The following is an 18,277-nucleotide window of genomic DNA, read 5'->3' as shown; positions in this document are numbered from 1 at the left end:
CGCTCTATCCATTGAGCCAAACCGGTTTTGGCTAAGTTGTATAATCTTGATAGACCTTTACAAACAGGATTTATCCATAGTTTCAAGCCCCAAGTATGAGGGGTGCTTTTCCAAAATGGGTACGTCAGCCCTGCCCCATGGAGGAGACATCTGCCCAAGGGGATCCACCTGCCCGCAGTCCTGCAGGACTGTTTGTCACTCACCCTCCTTCTCCTGTCCATGTAGCTCACCCGGATGGTGGCTGAGCACAGCAGAAACAGCCTGAGGAGAAGGAAAGAGAAGGGCTTCAGGAACTAGGGGAGAAAATGGGACAAGCACAGTCACTGGCCCATAGCGCTTGTTAATTCGTTCTGTAAACATTTATGGAAACCACAGCATGTTAGGCATTGCTCCAATCTCTGAGGAAGACTGATGGGAAACAAAAGAAAACAAACCAAAGTATCTGCACTCATTGATAAAGCTTCTAACCTAGTGGCAGTTAAATGTTTGGAGGGAATGGATGCCTCGATCCAGGAAGTGACAGCAGGGGTGACAGCTGGGGGACAACTCCAGCTTCCCGTTTTGGGTAACTGTCAATACAGACTTAACCCCAATCCACTTCACCGTCCTCATTTGGGGACTCCAGTCTCTCTGCGTGGCAAAGGTAGCCCGTGTACACTAGCAAGATCACCCTTTTATTTAAAATACGAATTTCTAGGAGCCCTCAGCGGGGCAAGGCTGAGGGTGCCTGTGTGGACTGGCGCTCTGCATGCTCTGTGAGCCGCCCAGCTAAAACCTCCCCCAGAGCACCGCCAGGTGGCACCTGTAAGGCGCAGATGGGGACGCTCATGTGCCCCACACCCCGGAACAATCCGGCTGCTGGCCTTTCCCCGTGGGCTGTTGGCGAGGAAGTGGGGGAGTGTTAGCCTCCATTCAGACCGTGTGATTACGTACCCCGTTCTCCTGACACTCTAAGCACGCAGAGCGCAGTGTGCCCCGCGCACCGGGGCTGCCAAAGGCGCACAAGCTCGTTGGGATTGGCTGGGCCCCAGCCATCCGCCGGGACCTGGGGATGGCGGCGAGGGGCCGTGGGCTGCGCTGAGGTCTTCCCTCCCGGACTTGTCCCCGCGGGGAAGGAGAGGCTAGGGAGACGTGTCCCAGGGTGGCGGCAGGCAGAGGACCGAGGACCCGGGGACACTGCTCCCCTCCACCCCGGCCTCCACCCCCTCCTAGGTGGCCGCCTGCGCCCTCCTCCCGCCCCATACAGAACCCCGTGGTCTCCCCCGGCCCGGCCGGCCGCAGAGGGGGGTCTCGGTCACCCCTTGCCGCCACTCCCGGCAGGGCCACCTTCCCCGCACGCGGGGGGCCTGGCGGAGGGTCCAGGGGTGCGGGGAGCGCGCGGAGCCAGCGCGTTTGTTTGGGTCCTTTGGGCTGGGCGGCCGGGGCGCCAACTCCGCTCCCGGGGACCGGGGGACGCGCAGCCTCTGCTCGGCGGCCGGTGACATTGGGGGGAGGCCGCTAGGAGCGGGCAGGCGGGGAGGAAGGGGGCCGGGAGGGCGGGGACAGGGGGGAAAGTAGCGGCGGTGCCAGGGGGCGTGTGAGCCGCGGGAGAGGCGGCCGCGCCGGTGACAACTTCTCCGGGGCGCGCGGGGGGCGGGCGGGAGCGGGGGCCGGAGGGAGCGGCGGGCGCCTCCGCCTCTGGGAGCCGCGGCCCGCGCCCCGCGCCGCCCGCAGCCTCCGGGTCCGCAGCCCGGGAGCGGGCTCGGCGCTATAAATAGCAGGTCGCCGCTCTGCTCGGCGCACACGCACCCCGGGAACCGAACGCCGGAAAGAAAGTCGGGCTCCAAGAGTCTGCTGCTTCTGCTGCCGCCCCCACTCCGCCTGCGGGAGAGGTAACGACCTGTGGGACCGAGGGCTCGCTGGGGCTTGGCGGGGTGCGGGGTGCGGGGTGCAGGGTGCAGGGTGCAGGGTGGGGTGGGGGGAGGACTGGGGGTGATTCAGGAGTCCTTGGGGCCGGGCCGCGAGCGCGGGGATCCGTGCTGGCGCGGGGAGCCTGTCTGTATGTTTTGCATCAAGTTTCTCGGTCTTGCAGCCCCGGGAGCCCCTCCAGCCCCGTCGCCCCAGGGGTAGGCTATGCGTGTTTCCTTGGAGGCTGGGTAACCCTGTGGTCGAGGTGACCCTCCCGCGGAGCGCCCCTCGGCCGGGCCAGCGCGCGTGGCCACCTCGACCCGCTCCCACCCCGGGGCCCGCTAGCCCTGACCTCCCCTTTGGGACACCTGCGGGGGCCCCGGCTCCCTCTCCATCTCAAAGCCGCCGCCGCCCGCCTTCCGGCCCCGTCTCTTCCATAAGGCGAGGGTCAGGGGTGGGGGTGGCAGTGGGGGTCACTAATACTGAGGTTTTAGTTGCTCCAAGTCCAGGGTTTTCCTCTCCGTGACCACCCCACCCCAACCCAACCCCAGCAACTCATTCCAGCAGAGAAGCCAGGCACGTCTGCTCTTAGCCACCGAGCGTCACTTGTCCTTCCTCCGAGCTCTGTCTAAGCCTTAGGGGTTGGAAATCGAGGGCCTTGGAGTGAGGCCGCGGGGTGAGGGGGGCGGGGTGGTGGTGGGCTGGAGTTGGAAAACTGCGCGGCCAGCTCTGGCAGGAAGGCCCAGGCCGGAGGAGGTCCAGCTAAAACCCCGGGGTTGGTGCCCGCGCGGACTTTCGGGCTGTTAGCTGGGACTTAAAAGAGGATGCTGGAGCCACAAGACCCGTGTTTGCCCTTCCCCAGGACTCTGACATCCCCTGCTTTGGGTGGTGCTTTCTGTGCGTACACCCCCGCCCTCTCCCCTCCTTGCTGGTGGAGAGGGACGGGCAGTTTCTGTTTGGGGGCAGGAGGTTGTAGAAGAGTGAGGCTGTGCATATTGATTAGGTTTGTGCTGCTGCTGCTGCTGCAAAAACTTAACTGGAAACAGCCAGGAGGGGTTTCTGTTACTACTCTTGCTTGAATGATGCAGCTTCCCTCCTTTGCTTGTTTTTTTCTTTCTGGGGAACAGGTTTCCTCCCTCTTTCTGGGCTGTTATTTGAGGTCATTACATTTTATGACTCCAGGTGTCACAGTTTGCTTATCTTCTTCCTCTCGGTAGGCAGGACGTGTTTGAAAAGGTGTGGCTCTAGAAAGTAGGTAAAAGCCTAGGCAACAGGATAAATTCATCTTCCTCCCTCTCAAGATGGGCACTAGGCAGCCCTCATAGCTGTACAGCGACAGTGCAAAGACCTTGCTTGTCAAAGGAGTCTTCTGACTGGGTTCTGGACCAGAGATGGTCACTGGTTTGCCATAAGGCTAAAGGAGGATATAAGGCGCAAGGACTCACCGCGGGGCAGCTGGTTGGCGGTGTGCAAGAAGTTGAGTAGAAAGAGGTGGGCAAGTGGTCACGGTCTCAGTAGACAAAGAAATGCGTTACCTTGTGCTCCTTTGCGATCTGCCCCGGGAAGGCATTGACATGAATTCAGAAGAAATGACCCAGGGCTTTGTAATAAGTACCTGGGGGTTAAAAATGGAGTCGCTCGGGTTTGTAGCAATACACAATGCTGTTGCAATGGAATGCTTTCTCAGCATACTTCTTTAAAATGTGATTTAGAAGATTGTCCTTGAAAGGTTATGAAATGTGCATGTGAAGACAGCCTGGATGCTCAATGTCGTTAGGTAACATATGTACTGATTGAAATGCTGCTTTTACTTTAGGAGAACATTCTCTTTGATTAGGCACATCAGTATTTACGTGTGTGATACACTAATGACCAATGCGGATGTACATATTTATAACCACATTTTGGTTTTTTGAAGTTTTGACAAAATACAAGAAAACCCAGATAGACAAAGTTTAGTCTAGTCCCCACCGCTGTTTAAAAAGCACATGTGCACAAGATACTTTTAAAATGTTGGGTTTGAGCTTCACTTTGGAGATGCAAATTGACTAAAGGACTTCATTTCTCATAAGATTTTTTTTTGTCAAAATATGCATAACATAGGCTCATCTGTTAAAAATTTGATTATAAAATAATGCTATTATGTGTTAGTTGTGTGCAATGGAAAATTATTATGCTTAGGGAAAAGCCAGATATTTGTTCTAAATTGTGCAAATTGAAAGTAATTCATTTTTCATCTGAAAATGTTTCTTTTAGTACAAGTAATATAAATCCCCACTTGGGTAACAGTTAACTTTCTCTACCTTGAGCAAAACCCAAGAGGGCAATTCTCCTAATGATGGAGAAAAAAGTGCAAATTGATCTCATATCTCTTAGCAACCAAGTAGATGTCAATATCCAGGTAAATACCTGACATCTGAGATTACAAAGTTACAAAAATTACAAAGTCGTAATTAGTGAGTAAAATGCTTACTGAATATCTATTACATTTTCTTATTTCACAGTGCACAATCCCCAGCCAGTACTAACATTACATATACAAATACGATTTTTTAATCTGTATGGAATACATTCTTGTCTTTCGTAACCATGGGGATATTAATAGATTGAAACGTGCTATTTTAAATAATCTCAAATTAAAATGTTAATGTCAGTTGAAAGCTGAATCTTTCTGTTTCTTCTGTATTCTGTGCCTTTATTGTTCAACCGCCTTGGCAATCTGCTTCATAGACTCTTTTGTTAGTACTTGTTTATGTTGCATTAGAAATTCTTGTTTATGGAGATCCTTAGGACACACTCATAAATACACACACTTTCATATTCAGGCTAAAGAAAATAATTAGGCAAATTGTTTCAGTTTAAGCATTTATTTTTTTAAAAGATATTTCTTTATTGATTTCAGAGAGGAAGGGAGGAGAGAGAAATAGAAACATCAATAATGAGAGAGAATTCTTGATCGGCTGCCTCCTGCACACCCCCCACTGGGGATCGATCCCGCAACCCAGGCATGTGACCTTGACCATAATCGGACCCGGAACCCTTTAGTCTACAGGCTGACGCTCTATCCACTGAGCCAAGCTGGCTAGGGCTAAGCATTTATTTTTAAAGAAATCCAGTGATGCTATGATTGCACGTTGGTATTCAAGAGGCACATCGCCTTTGTTTACCCAAACTTTACATACAATGCGTACCTGGAACCAGATCAAGATATTTGAGAACATTTTAAAGAATCTGTAGAGCCTCAGGCACAATTTTCATTTGAAACAAGACTTATTTGTTCTTTTTAAAAAAATGTTTTTATTGATTTATTTTAGAGAGGAAGAGGGATAGAGAGATAGAAACATCAATGAGAAAGAAATATTGATTGGCTGCCTCCTGCATGCCCCCTACTGGGGATTGAGTCTGCAACCTAGGCATGTGCCCTCACCTAGAATTGAACCAGTGACCTCTTGGTTCATGGGGTTGAGGCTCAACCACTAAGCTACACCGGCCAGCTGTCATTTATTTTATATATTTTTACTACTTTGTAGGTTAAAGGGAGCATTTTACAAATGCTTATGAAATTTTATTATTATAACTATATTGTGAATATCTGAAACTGCAGTGAGATTTTTCTTATATAAGACACAATTGTAATCTTACTTACTAGAAGTATAATATCTTGTTATAGATGTTATACCGTAAGGCCAATGAAATATTGAGGAGTGTAGTAACTTTAGACTTTTTTACAACTGGCTTTGTAATTTGACTGAACATTGAGCTGTTATGATAGATGTAATCCCAACAAAGGGTGAAGAGTTGGATTTCAATATCATATGTGTAAATCATGTTTTCCAATCTGAGTTTCTGAAATTGCAATATTGTGAATAAGTTCTGTCTTTGGCATTGGGCAGCCATACCAACTAGGTATCCTAATTGTGTGGTGGGTAGGGCTTTAAAATAGCCCTAAGCAGCACCAAGTGAAATAGATTTGGCAGTAGTCATTTGGTTAAGCTGATTAAAGGAAATCTTGAAAAGTTTTCTAGATCAAGTGGCTTTGATCTGAGATTCCTTTGGGAATTTTCTAAATTAATGAACAAAAGGGAATGGAAACAATACTTCCCTTAAATGAGAAACAAACCCAACCTCCCTCTCTTCATTTTACTCTCCCTCCCTCCCTTCTTCCCTCCTTCCTTCTCATCTATTTGTCTATTATCTATCTATCTATCATCTATTTATTATCTATCTATCTATCTATCTATCTATCTATCTATCTATCATCTATTTTTACCTGCCCTCTGGTTATTAAAACGAAATAGTGCAACAGGCCTAATGTTGAAATTATTGAATAATGTTCTTGATTTTTCACATTTCCAGGAATGAATAAGTTTGTGGGATGTGTAGGCAGCCTTTGATACTCATGCAGATTTTGAATTATTGACATAACAACATAATGAAAAGTATCTAGGATAAAAATAAAAATATAATTCATAAAAAATTTTACATATTAGTTGTTTTAAATATACCACTTATTTATAAATTTTAAGTTTTTAGAAGGAGAACATGAGATTTGTGTTTCTCAAAAGGGAGCATGACTTTTAAAACTATGCAGTGATTGAAAGGGAATCCTTTAAATACTTTTCATTTTGAAAAACTTAATTGACAGACATATGAGCCTTTCATCTTTCACCTTAGTTCTTAAAACAGATAGTTATAGTGCATTAAGTAGACCGAGCTGGTGTCTACCATTGCAGAATACAGTGAAGCAAATAAAATGTACTCCCTATAACCATAGCAGAGTCAATTCTTTCCTTAATCCATTCTTTCAGATGATTCTCACTTCAGTTTCATGGGGATTTACTTTTCTAAAAGCCAAAAGATCAGAGATGAGTTCTAGTGATTAGCACAACCAAAACACAAAAATTATTCACTGCTGGGAAAATCAAGTAAAACATAAAACCAGTGGCATCTGAAATTGAAATTATAGCCTGTAGATGAGGGGAGATTATAGCTATGCTCTCAAGAAAGCTTGGAAGAGTCACTAGTGATTATTTAATATCCTATTTAACATCTTCATATGCCAAACTTGCTAGATAACCACACATTCCACTTAGAGCATTGACATACATCACGGTCCTAACAAAATATATTGCATAGTTGATGCCCAGCATTAAAATATATCACCCTTAAAATTTTTTTAATGTAATTCCAATAGCCTTCTTATATTGAAGCCATTATGAATAAACATGTTTCCGATCTTTCTGGATCAATTCGCTTTAAAATAGAGCATTCCTGCTTTCCGCAAGGTGTCCGGTGCCTTTGGACTTAGAGATGGTTTGCACTAGGTGGCAGTGTGCAATGCTCAGTAGCCTTGGGTCATTTTCATTGCAACATATTCATTTTTAAAGCTTTTCTTTTTAAACCAAGTTTATTTATATCATGCGTGAGCTAATGACATTAAGATCAACAGGCAGCTAAATCCTTAGCAGTATATTTAGAAGAGCTGTTGTTCATAATACTTTGAAGATTCGATTGTAATGGTTAACATACTCTGCTTTTATGCAGGATCTGTTTATTAGAGGAATTGTTAGGAATAAATTGACTTAAATGTATGTGCCAAAATTCTGATGTTGACTAGGTTAAGTGAAAGGGAAAGGGAAAATTAAGAGATGATAGAAGAAAAAATATGGTCATTCTACAATAGATATTGTATTAACCATTTTCACTTTAACCCTGATCCTGTCATTACATAGGCTGATCGAATTCTTTCTAGGAATTGAAAGCTGTAATTGTTCATTTTTCTCTATTGCCCTTGGGACAATGCAAAAAAAGAAAAAAGAAAAAAGTGCAGATAATCTCACTGACACTTCTGCAGATCCCCTAATGTGCTCTGTCATAGTGATGGCCTGGCCACCAGCGTGACTGAATTGGATTAGCCATGTCATGCTATAATTTTCTGGTAATTATGACAGCTGAATTTATCTAAATCACTTTTTCTTGGTAAATCTGTATGTAGGCATCCCTGTCTTTGGCTGAATGATTAAATTATGGGTTATGGTAGAGTTAGTCAATGTATTCCATCATCTGTGCACCAGAACGGGACCTCTGCATTGTCTAGACACCTTATTGGAATCTCCTTCGAGATCAGTATGGTAGGCATTTCAACCATGTTCGCTAATGTGGCTGCTGTGGGAATGGAGATGAAGTGAAAAGTTAACCAACTTAAATTGGCCTAATTGAGAAATACATGTCTTTACCGAGAACTTTTTATTATGTAAAAATTAAAGAATAATAATAATAAAAAAAATAGAACGGTAAAATGAACTCCCAGTTCCATAGTTGTCAAATTATGGCCATTTTTGTTTTATCCACAATCCCATCACTTTCTCCTCCCTGAAATTTTGGAAGCACATCCTAGCAGTTATATCAAAGGAAATACACCTATGAACTTGTTATTTACAAAAATAGATTTTATATGAAAGGCAGTTTTAAAAATAATGACTACAATATAAACACTACATATTTCATTTAAAAAGTCAAAAATCTTGGCATTAGGTAAATTAAGCACTTGAATTTGTTCCTGGAATATATGGCAATTTTATATAATTAAGGATTGAATTTCAGTTTACATTCTATGTCACATTTTTTTTAATCAACAGAATCATGCAGTTAGGTAGTTAGTATCTACTGGAACACATTAGGTAGTTATATCTACTTTAAACCAATGACCCCGTCAGGCTTTTTAGGTTAGAATAGGTATTAACTGTCTGCACACCTGATCACCACAATTCTCTTATATACCTTTACTTCTACAGATGTTGTAGACATAACAGACCCTTGGCATATAAGAATTTAGCTTGCATGAGTCATGATTTTACCATCTGTCTTAAAGGTACACATCATGTAGTAGTCTCTAATTTTGCTGAGGTATGAACTTAAATCACCGTCTTGAAAACTGGCCTTTCAATGCATGAGCCCAGGCATTGGCCCATCTGTGCCACCTGAAAGAGGTTTTATGCTCTAGATGTTATGGCACTTCATTTTCTTGGGCTAATTGTTCCTGGTGAGTGTGTTTGAAAATTTGAGAATTTGACAACTTGTTTGATTCTTCCCTTTGAGAATGTCACAGGTCTCTTAAAATAGACCTTTTAGATTTTGTGGAGAGTTGAAATTTCAAATGAGTAGATTCTTTTTTTCAGGTTTCACAAGAAATTGACAGTAATCACTATGCATAAGTCTTTATAGAATTATGTGAGAAGAGAATTCAGTTGTAGATACAAAAGAAACTTGTATCTAAAGGATTGAGGCCACACTAAATTTTTATATGTAAAAATTATATAAGAAGCAAAGCCCCATGTATAATTTTCTTAGTATTAGACACATAGTTGTATGGCTTTTTTTGAAATTTACAATAATGTTTTCTTTCCCAGGCTAAGATTTAAAGACTGTCTTCCAAATTTATTCATGTTATTTACATTCTCATTTCCCTTTGTGTATGTTGGGTGAGAGTGAAGAATGGTGTATACTGAGTCTGGTGTAACGAGAAAGAAGTGAGCCAGTTGGCTTCCAGCTGATTTCTTTCATTCTTTTTTTTCCTACTCACTTTTCATGATTATAAATGTAATAAAGCTTCATGGAAAAAAAATTGGCAAGTGGGAGAAAAATCTAATGAGGAGGAAAAAAAAATCACCCAAAGACAGTATTGTTAGCATTTTATCATATTTCCTTCTTAAGATTTCCTGGGATTCTTTTACAAAGGTTGAGGTTATAGTGTATGCGTGTGTTTGTGAAAAAAAGAGTTCTGATTTTGTTCACTTAGAATTCTGTTGTTCAATTCAGTTTAGATATTGACTGAGCACCTACTATGTGAAAGGTAGTATGCTAAACTCTGTTCCAGTTTACAGCCATGAATGAAAAAGAAAGCCACTTTTTCCATGCACATAATCACTTCTCTAACCTTTTTTGTTGCTATCTGGTAGTTAGGCATATGGACCCTTTTTACTTGTTTAGCCATCTTCTCAACTTAGATTTTTATATTCTTTATTCTTGGCATTTGCTTCTGTTAGTGCATTGTGATAATTTTTTTTGTATGACACCATTTCTGATAGCCTTTGTCTGTATATTTCCTATTTTTTTTTGGGGGGGGGGGTTTGAGTGATTCCTAGAAGTAGTATTCTGAATAAAGAGTGTGAACCTTTTTTTCTTTTTTCAAGAAAGATTGCACTCATTTTTATTCTCCCTGGAAGTATATAAATCAACTCCATCCTCACTAAAATTGAGGGATATTATTTTTTATGAATGTTTGCTAATTGGAAAAGTGAGATAATTATAACAATGTCAAAACAATAACATCACCAACAACAATAACGCTTGTTGAACACCTCCTATAGATCATCCATCATACAAGACCTTTATCTCTATTATCTCATTTAGTCTTTGCAACAGCTGTAAGAGGAGGACAAGGTCATCGTCCTGTTTTAAAGGTTAGGAAACATTTTTTGAGAGAGTGTGCGACTCCCCCAAGATCACACAGCTGGTAAGTGGTAGAATAGGGTCTTGGACCAAGATTGATTTTACTTTAAAATCTAGGTTTTAAAGTACTGTGTTCCACTATTATTTGACTAGGTGAGGCTGAACATTTTTGAAATGCTTATTTTAATTTGTACTTCATTTGTAAATATGAATTCATATATTTAGCCTGGTTGTATATTGGGACCTTGGTTTTTTTTCATGAATGTTAGTGTCCTTTAAATATTAGGGATACAAGTCCCCTTTGCCATTTGTTATCTATATTGTTTTTTAAATTATTTTTTACATATGGAAGTTGAAAATGTATGTGTAATTAAGTTGAATGTCATATTTCTTCCATTGCTTTTTTGCTTAAATACTTTCTCATTCATAAAAAATATTAAAATTTACCTAAGTTATTATTCCCTGAAAACAATTTACATAGAATTCTTTAATGATTTTATTTTCTCTCTTGTCCACCCAACATTATTTTGGTGTATGGTATGAGATAAGAGTTAAATTGATTTCTCTTCTAAAAATATTAAGCATTTTCCAGCAGCAGTTTTTGAATAATCCATTCAAATTCCAGTTATTTGTGACTCTATCACATCATTGAATATATCATCTTATTTAGAGATAAGCATGCACTTTCACTCCTCTCTTTTTCCCCTGTCTCCATCCCTTCTTCCCATCGGGTGGGCTTTGGATTCTGGTATACTTATTTCATTCTCGTGTTCAATCAGTTCTTTATTGATATCACACAGGTTTAAATGTTATTTGCTTAACATATGGTAGGACTGGTAGGTTCTTCTAGCTGATTTTCTTTGTGTTTGTGTGTAGCTTTTAAAACATTCTCACTGGTATTTCTTCTAGACTCATTTTAGAAAATTTGGTAAGACTACCCTCAAAATATTTTTGTACTTTAATTGAAATTTCATTGAGTGTACAAAAAGAATTGAGCAGAATTGGCAGCTTTACAAGATTTAATCTCATTATCCAGGAGCCTGGTGTGTCTCTCAGTAAAGTTTTGATTTAGGGTATTTTTCATGCTATCCCATAAGGCCCTATGTTAGACATCAGTTATTGCCTAAATATTTCCCTTTTTCATGATTCACTCTTATGAACTGACCAGGGAATTCTGCAGCATGCCCTGGGCACCGTGGGCCCGCATTTGCTTTGCTCATTCAGGTTTACATATTAGGCCTAATAGCATCTCCTTGTCAGAACAGGGAGGTGCGCAGGATACCTGAAGGGTTCTCTTTCCCATTACTTGGCTACAGCCTTGATCTAAAATATATTTAAGTTATTTTTCCTTAAATTAGCCTAAGAAGATACACTCAGTATAAATATTTAAAACATATATATGTATAAATATATACCTATATATATGTAATAGTTTATTCTCTTCAATAGCTCAGTAATGAGATTTCATAAAATTGTTCAAAATATGTATTATTTTGTATATCAACCAAATTCAGTGCAGTAAGCAGCACAGTTTGATATTTGGTTTCCAGTTGTCAAATCTGACACAATTACCCATGAGATAATCACTTTTGGCCCATTCCAATGGAGTGTCAGGGTTGGGTAACTTGCCTGAAGCTACAGCTTATTTATTTGAGTTTGTACTCCAGTTAGAGAGATTTAAAAAATGAAAATCCAGAAATATTTTCATATGCATAATTTGCTTATGTCTTTCTAAAATGCTCCACAACAATATACTTCAGCTCTCTTCCATTGACCCTGGTCTACAAACACAGTCTGCTGATTGGAATCACACAGAAGAGAAAGCCTTGCTTTTACTAACAGGAGTCCTCTAGGTTTCTTTGAAGCTGAGACTTGCCTATTCAGGCTAATGGTCCCCACCTCTGCTGGTGCCCTGTCTCAGGAAGCTGCTACTAGGTAAGTAGAAGAAGCATTGTGTGTTGGGCTCTTCAGGCCTACTTACTGCTACCTCCAATTCCAGTTGTAGTATTTTCAAGAACGGTTCTTTTGTATAGTATATTTAAGTTTCATTTGAGTTACAAGTAGTGGAGTGTGGTAAGAACTATGCTCATTTCCTTGTCCAAGACAGGAAGAACCTACCCATGGATGGGTCCTGTGTCAGATTCTGCTAACACCCACTTCCCATTTCAAAGGCTAGATAATTGAGCTAAACAACACATGAAAACAAATGAAAAGCTTAGAATTTGTTTTTTAAGATTTTCTAATTTTCATGCTTAGGTTTTTGTATTTTCTTTTAGTTGAATGACTGAAGCAGCAGTGCACTAGCAGTGATGAAAATCCTCTCAAAGTCTTAAGAGGGTTTTTCTCCCACTTGTTCAAATTTCCTTCTCAAAATCTCTTGGTGGTATGGTGCTGAGAAAGAGTGTGTGACAGAGAAAAAGACAGACCAGTGTAGACAGTGCACAGCGAGGAAATTGCAATGGGATTCTCAATCACACAACATTTAACTTGGAATTCTAACTTATACAGACTTCTATCGCTGTGTTATTTCCTGATTACAACACATAAACATTAATTATATAAAAAATGATTTGAAAATCATTAAACACACCGTCTTAGTTCTGGAAGGCACCTTCAAAGAGCTTTAGTTTAACTGTTTCATGACCAAAATCTGGGTTTGCTCAGGACTGAGGAGTTTCAGTGCTAATACCAGAAGAAACTTGGGCAAATGAGATGGTTAGTCACCTTATTTCCCCAAACATTTGGAAAGTTCAGGGAGAATGGTAGGTAAGTTTTCAAATGATCTACTGTACTCAATAGAAAAAAGACAGTTTTGTGTTATGAAAGTGTTACTTTTACATTATACAAATAATCATCGCCTCAGAAATGTTATAGAATTTGAACTCAGAAACTAGGTATTTTTTATTTAGGTATATATTTATTTATTCATAATTTATTCCCTGCCTACTTCTAAAGATGATTTCTGATGGCTTATAGTAAGACCACATATAAAGGTATTCAGTATCTACAGCAGTTTAATGATAATATAAAAGATATATTCAGTAGCCTGACTCAAGGTAGTATGTCTTAAATGTTAAATTTGATAATATGAATACTACCCAGTGTAAGAACTGAAAACCGTATTGCGACATTTAAAGTTACTATCCATTTTCCATGATCTTGGATAAAAATGTAGCTATTATTTGAGCAATTATTTGATATTACAAGTTTCCCACCAGACAGTCTGGTTAAGCTGATGAGATGGGGCCCAATATAGAAGTGCTCTGGGCCCCTCCAATCTGGTATGGCCCTTTTCTTTCACACAAATGCTTTTCATTCTGCGTTCACACAGTCTAGCATTAGACACAATTGCATTCCGTTAAACACTGTTACATTTATTTAAAAACAAATTCGTATAAGTCTTTGTTTTTCCAAATCTAGATTAATGTGATTCTGAGAAAGTCATTATAATCTACCTGAGCCTGTTATCTCATCTATTCAGTAGAGATAATAACTACCTGATAGATTTATAGTAAGAATGAAGTGGAATTGTATATAAAAATGACTTATAAAATTATGCTATAAATGTAGAGTATTAAAAATATTGACAACCACTAATAAAATTGTTTTATCTTATATTCAGAATGCTCATTTAGGGCTCAATTACAATTTTGAATATAAAAAAACACAACTACAAAGTTCCATCTTGGATGGGGATGGGTGTCCAAATATATATAATAGATATACTTATTCAGATTTGTTAACATTTTGAATTACAAATACAATCAATTGACTCCCCAGGTATCAAAAATGAAATTGCTATATTTTGTATAGCACTCACCTAGAGTTTCTAGAATAGATGCCAAAAACATAGGCATGTTTAAAAATTTGAATTTAAACTGTCTTAGAGTAGGAAAACACACAAAAAATATTAGGCCCTAGCAGGTTTGGTTCACTAGATAGTGTGTCGACCTGCGGGTAAAGGGTCTGGGTTCCATTCTGGTCAAGGGCATGTATCTTGGTTGCAAGCTTCTCCCCGGCCCGGTCCTTGATATTTCTGTTTTTCCCTTCTCTCTAAAAAGTCAATGAAAAAATATCCTGATTAAACAAAAAAAAATATTGGCTTTACCTGTCCTTAGGCAAGGTATATCTATTCAGTAGGTGACAATCTCTGCTCCTTCCTCTGACCCTCTTTACTTATGTGTGTTATTTGCCTGGGGTGGCAGGCATTTGAGCTTATATTTTCTAAACTAGAAAAACTAAATGGATTACATGTTTTTCACACTACCCTTCATGTATCTTATTACATAAAATGAAGCTCCAGTAAAAAATGAGCAACATGCACGTCAGTGCTATGTTTTGTGGTAGGGTTTTTGTTTAAATATAGTCTATGGCTTCTTATGGTGTAAAGCCTGAGTAATACAGAATGATAGACTTGATACTCTTTTGTAAAATGTAAGAACCTTTTACAGATTCTCATCCAAATATATAGTTATTTCCTAATGCCATATAGAAGAGGGCTGAGGGGGTTATCTGTGGGAAAAGGCAAGAAATGTGCAAGTTGACTAGGATGAATTTTAGGCTAGTCTCCTTATCTGTAAACAGCTCAGCAGCACCCACCTTGCAAAAATGTTCTGAGGATTAAATATAAGAAGGGATGTAAAGCACACAGTGGCCGGCCATAGTTAGCCTTCAATGAATAGTAAGTCTTCAAGCTATTTCATTTCTACGCCTAATACTTTTTATTATATGAGCGAATGAGAAATTGAGTTATTTGTTATCAGACATAGTATCTTCTAAACTTTTGACAATAAATTTTAAATGAAATCCCATTTTATAAAGCAGACATAAAATAGTATTTTCTGAGTATAGATGCATTTTGTAAGTGCACTTGAAAATATACCGTACTTATTGATAAAGTCAGTCAATGAAAACAAGAAGGTGCCTTTGCTGGACACAAATACAGGGTGGGGCAAAAGTAGGTCTACAGTCGAGAGTATGCAAAACACAGAGTTTTTGTTCTTATTTATTAATTATTGTATTTTTTCCCATATGAACAACTGTAAACCTACTTTTGCCTAACTCTATGTGTAAAGTTTGGACTTATAGATAATAGTTTGACAATTATACCAGCTCCATAATTTCTTAATAATTTGCTTTGGTGTTTTTATTTGATATTGGCTTCCTTTGTATTTTTATTTTGTGTCTTTATTTGTTTTAAATGCTTTTCTCCTCTTAGATTGCAAATTTCTCAAGAATGAGGATCATTTCCAATTTACCTTTTGGACCCAATGTCCTGTAGAATGCATGGGGCATGGTAGACCTCAAAATTTTTCTTATTTTACCTGAGAAAAACCACAGTTTTTTAAGGTCCGTTGGTATGTAAAGGAGTTAGAGTTTGAAAAGGAAGGACAAATAATAATACAATAAAATAGTTGATCTAAAAATGGTCCTTTTTTGATGAAAGCCTAGAAGAACTTGAATCTGTTAGTTAAATTCTTGGTAAACCTGGGAAGAATCTGGTCTTTAAAAAGTGCATGCATGTGAGAGTGTGTGTGTGTGTACGTGTGTATGTGTACTTATACATGCATGCTTATATGTCTGTGCTCATATATGCTCGCTCCTTCATGCATATGAGTTAGAGGGTTGTGAGGGACAGAGTGAAAGAAATGGGAAGGGAGTAAACATTGCCAAGGCCGTGCCATATGTCAGGCACTTGCTGAGCACATGGCCTTGAATATGGTTCTCCCTTAGTGAGGATTTTTGCTGCATCAGAGCCTGTTGAAAAATGACCCCTGAAATGTTTATCACACTTTGGCAGGAGGACTATGGAAAACAATTGCAAACTATTTGTAGAACTGTGGGGTCAACTTCTGTCTTTGTGAGGCTGAGTAATTTGCAGAGATCTTTATTACTCCTGTCTTATCCATCAGACCCAGCAATAAAAGCTAAATGGGGGGGGAAATGCATCCTCAGGGGAACTCGCCTGATCTATTCTGATAAAAATAACGATACCCAGTCTTTCTTGAACACTGTGATTGCTTCACTTGTTTTAACTTTTTAACTCCCCACCATTGTATGAGGCAACTGATATTATTCCATTTTACAGGTGAGAAAATTGAGGCACAGAGAGGAAGTGTAACGTGCTCCAGTTCCATATTTAGGAGGTGGTAGATTCAGGGTTCTGAGCAATTCCTTCAGCACCCATTACTCAGGACACTACCCTGGCAATCTGATTCATTGAATATCAGCAGCAAAAGTAAGAGGAAGCCTTATGTGCATACCAGCCCCATGCTGGGAGTTCTTCCCTGGAGCTTCGGTGCAAAGGAAAGGAAAAGGATAGCCTCCTGGGGGTGGCTGCAGCCATGGGACGGGGGCAGCATGTGCTCTCCCTGTTGTGCTCATGGAGGGTGAAGGTGATTGTCCCAACCCAGGAGGGAGGCTGGCTAAAAACAATGCAGGTATCTGAGGGAAGGTTCCTTCCCTTTGCATTTGTTTCCACTTTAAGTTGGGAAAAAATTGGCTATTTAGCTCTGGTCAGACCAATCTGTTGAAGAAGATACATAACCTGAAAAAAATATTATATATGGATAAAGCAGCTGGAGACCCTATGATGATTATGAGCATACAATTGCCTTGCAGTTGGAAACCTTTAATTATGCACTTTGGACATTCTAGCCAAATTTTTTTGTGGCCTAAAAAAATCATCATAGGTGGAAAGAAACATCTGCTGTGTTTTTCAGGAGAGCTGTGGAATCCGATACCCTTCATTTACACGGTTATTGTACACGCGTTGGGCACACTTACAGATTTTACCTGTCACTAAATTTTCTACTCAGAACATTCCACCTAAGCAGAAATAAATGTTCACCTCTGTAAAATCCAGGGGTTAAAGCCATCTATAGACGTTGGAAGCTAAATGTGGAAAAGCCATTGTACAGTCTCAATTGTTTTGCCTCTTGCTGTGTTAGGAGATAAATCTTGCGCACAAAATATATTTTGTTTTTAGGAAAGACTTGTTTACACTGTATGGTGCCAGTGATGCTCAGGTTTATTTGCACCATGGCTACAGATCCCGTGGGATTTTACCCACGCTGTTAAGAGCAATATACTTGAAGAAAATGAGCACATCCTGGGTGACAACTCTTCATTAAGATAAGCATGCATCAAATCTCATTTTTTGAATAATCCTCATGATGGAAGACAGTGTCGTGAGCCAGCACTGCGTGACCATTGCAGATTTGTTGGCTGGTCTCTATGGGGAGGTTCATTTGCAGATCACCCAGCATAAGGCTTCATATTGGAAAGAGGGGAAAAAATGCTTTTTGAAAAACACTAGAGGAACTGGTGTTGTTAGGCTGATCATAATTCATTGAAAGCACGAGGGGATCTGTACGAACCATGTTCTTTAAATTAATGGATAGCGAGAAGTCTTTCTTCACCCTTGTGAATTCTTGTAGAAGACATTTGCAGAGAAATTACTGGAGCTGCTCCCCCATGGGGAGATTAATGCTTTAATATGCAAAAGCAGACAACTCACAATTCCTTTTCTCAGTGGCACTCTGAGCTGCACAGTCTTCCTACTTTATTTCCCCCTTAGAGCCTGTCTTCCTAAAAACTTTTTGTGGAGTCAGATAGAGCCACTAATGCCAACCCATATCCTTGGTTCTACACTTGAGGATTCTACTACATGGGACAACCAAGCAATCTGTGGCCTAGATCTGGTGGAATAAATGTCTTTGTGAAGTATTGAGATTTTCCAGCTCATCCATTTGAATTGACCAGCATTAAAATTAGGCTCTGGAAAATGGTGTTAGGGCAGGATGTACCTTTAGGCCCTCTTAACTCTTAGTTTTCCATACAGTAGAAGCATTACCTTTAATACCCCACCACCAGTCTACTACGCTCATGCATCTTGTCCCCATCCTATCTTCTTTCCTGTGTGGCCCCCTGATTTCTC

The 18,277-nt window shown here is 40.4% G+C and overlaps 1 protein-coding gene across 7 annotated transcripts in view; it reads left to right on the top strand.

The window, feature by feature from the left end:
- The first annotated feature begins 1,573 nt into the window (after window positions 1–1,573).
- INPP4B (inositol polyphosphate-4-phosphatase type II B) overlaps window positions 1,574–18,277 on the top strand; it is a 561,675-nt gene continuing 544,971 nt past the window's right edge. For all 7 annotated transcript variants that reach the window (XM_084884243.1, XM_084884241.1, XM_084884242.1 and 4 more), the window contains exon 1: window positions 1,574–1,871. The gene's annotated coding sequence lies outside the window, so the exon portion shown is untranslated. The remainder of the gene's footprint in view (window positions 1,872–18,277) is intronic.

This window comes from Pipistrellus hanaki, assembly GCF_964339955.1.
Source record: "Pipistrellus hanaki genome assembly, chromosome: 5".
In the NCBI taxonomy this organism is placed as follows: Eukaryota; Metazoa; Chordata; class Mammalia; order Chiroptera; family Vespertilionidae; genus Pipistrellus; species Pipistrellus hanaki.
The sequence above is the reverse complement of the archived record's forward strand: the minus strand, read 5'-3'. Positions and strand labels throughout refer to the sequence as shown.